Here is a 3,229-nt window from a genome sequence, read left to right as displayed (position 1 = left end):
CTGTTGGATGTAGGTTTTTCGGATCTGGATTTTTCGCAGAAGGTTGAGGATGAACACAAATGTAATTAACCTAAACCTTCATTACATTTAATTAAAAAAAAATTATCAATGTACTAATCCACTGATAAATATTTTTTTAATTAAATTTATTTCCAAAATAACTGGTTAAGCCACAACAATAGGTCAAAAGTAGGTTGTGTAATTACACACAATTTTTACTTGTGTAGATTAAAGGATCCTATTTTGTCAGGGTGTGTATATGAGAAGCAGAACTATTGATAAAAAATGTTACTTCTCATTAATTATTAATTAATTATAAAAACTAATTGATGAGTATCAAAGAAACAAATGAAATTTGGTATAAATGATTAAATGGAATAGTAAAATATAACATTTCGTGCTTTTTTACAAAATTTCTAAAGTATAGCCATAGACACGAAAACATTTCCAAAACTTTACGCAACAGTTTCTAACGGTCTCATGTTCTAACGTTACCTATTCTCTTTGGTGACAATGATTCGTACTCTAAGGCAACATGGTGAGAAATGTAACCTGTTATATATAATATGCAAAAATTATCACTTAATAACTAATTCATATTATAAAATATGGAACACTTAGTTTAAGTTTTGTGAAAAGTGTGTTGCCTAAAACGAACTATTTATGGCAACAAACATGAATTGTTCTAGATGCATCTTTAGGCAATTTTTCCTATTGCATAACCAGTGTTGTAAAAAACATAAAATATTGTAGCTATATAAACTTATTAACCATGGAAAACTTTGCTTATTCATTATCATCTTATACTGAATTCTACATTCATTATTATTTAACAATGTATAATTCAAGACGGGGATTATTTTTTGCACACCCATTTTTATTATTTACACACCCTTTGTTTTAAAATTTTAAGAGAAAAGAAGGGTTGTAAAAAACAAAATAGTGATGTGTGTAAAATAAGCCCCATTCAAGTTTCCATCAAATTAAGTTTCACGACAACATATTCTGAGCTTCGACGGGCAGCAAGATGGAGGCCACGGGATGGTGAATTTTACATTCATTAGCGGAACACTTGTAATCCAGTGCGTATTTCCAACCCCACCTTGTGCATTTTCTATGTTGTAGTGTGCGCTTTCAGTCTCCTTTATGCTTCTCATCTCAGTACTTACAATGGCAGCAAGAAGAACCACCAACTTCAACATCATCCCCATAGAAACTTTCATCATTATAATTTCACTTTAGTTTCAAATAAAATCAAAGTGGTTAACCTATTGTTTGGTATACTAATGCAATTGGAACTTATTTATAGGCTAAGTGAGAACGATAAAAAATTGCTATGATTGAACAGATTCTTGGAATTAAGTGGCAATCAATAACAATATATAGTAATATTGAATTGACCTCTAAATTAATAATAAGATTTATTAGCTTTTAATAAATTTGTATATATTTCATTATTGGTTTTAGGAAACAGAATAATTTTATTTCATAAAGGGATTTATGTGGCTAGCCAATTACACAGGTGGATGCATTTGGACATCCCCTCTAAAATGCCATAAATTACCTTCCCTATAGCAACCTTTGATTAATATCTAGTAAATCTGATTGCATTCTCTAATTACATGTACCCCATCAGTGCAGATAATTACCCCCCACATATAGTCAATCATTATTCTGATATTTATCCACGCCAGCATAAGAGTGTAATCACTCTCAATGATGTTGTTCTTTTGATTGAAAATATCATGTCTTCAATTGTGAGGCAAAATGATTTCGTAGTGTAATTATCTTGAGTTGACAAGAAACCAAATCAAGAGATCTTCAGCATCCTTCCTAGGATCCACCGAATGAATCTCATGGAATTTTCGCCCAAATCCTATATTCCACACAAATAGTAACTTTTCTTCACAAAGCTTCCTTTTCTCTACCAAACCTCTAGACCCATGATACTTTTTTACTTCCTTCATCTTATCCTAGATAAAAGCCCTTGGCAGTTTTTTACTTTTGAAAGATGGCAACGCACTGACTTCTTGAAGTCACTTTAATAACCTTTTTCAAAAATGTAGGTGAATTTTCGCCGAAATAAAAATATTTTCAAAACATAAACTTAACAATAAAGAAGTAATTGAATAAAACTCATTTTATTTTTAGTAAAGCTTCGGAAGCGTACAATGATTCTATAAAATAATAACAAATTATTAAACTAGTGTTTGACCACCCGAGCCAACACAACAAGGACGTCTCTAGGTTAGGTTCGAACCCTATAAGCAAAGGACAGACTCAATCATCACTCCCCAACCCGACTCAGTCCACATGCAGCCAAAGGCACCTTCAAAGCTCGTAGCACGACATCCCGCTTCTTCCACTTTTGTTGACCCTATAGGTAAACCATCAGTCGCATGGTCGGCGCCCTAAGTCGTGTCTTTGTCCATGGCAGACAGGTACAAGGTCACATCTAGGCTGATTGCACGCACGTTCGTCATCTAGGCGTGAAGCGCCCCAAACAACAAAAAACAAACAAGCAGAGGTCAACTTCTAACACTCACATGTCACAAGTAAGGTATATTACCCTATCAACCACAAGTCTTTCCCTAAGCTAACATTCACAAATAGGGGAACTATATCAAGTTCTAAGATTCATTAATATGGCGAACTATCTCATAATTCTATGTTTAGTTATTCTATGCTCGTGCACATGCATGCAGACTCTTTCGGATATCCATAACGCCAGATACAATAAAGATGGATGGGACAAAATAAGACTCCACAATTGGGGTTAGCTGTAACACCCAATTTATTTTCCCGTAATTAGGCTATTTACTATTGTACTTTAATTATTATTATGATATATGGTAATTATGTGATTTTATTAATAATTAAGTGATTATGTGATATATGGAGTGAGTAATTTATTTAATTTGTATTTGAGTGAGATAAGATTAAATTAGATAAGGTTGTTGGGTTTAGGTGATATATGGAGTGGAGCCCACTAGTACTACTATATTAGGGGTTAGAAGTGAAATAGAAAAAAAAAGAAAGAAAAGAAAAATAAGGATTAGAAGAGCAGAACAGAACACGTGAAAAGGGAAGGAGAGGAGAAAAAGTGGAGAAAACCTAGAGTTGATCTACACGAGGTAAGGGTTTGAATTCATATTTTCTGGATTGGTATAGTAGTGGGTAGTGATAGAAAGCATGATTTATGAACCCTAGGATGTAGATTTTTCTAAAC

This window comes from Lotus japonicus, chromosome 3 (genome assembly GCF_012489685.1).
Source record: "Lotus japonicus ecotype B-129 chromosome 3, LjGifu_v1.2".
NCBI lineage: Eukaryota > Viridiplantae > Streptophyta > Magnoliopsida > Fabales > Fabaceae > Lotus > Lotus japonicus.
Note: the sequence above shows the minus strand (reverse complement) of the source record.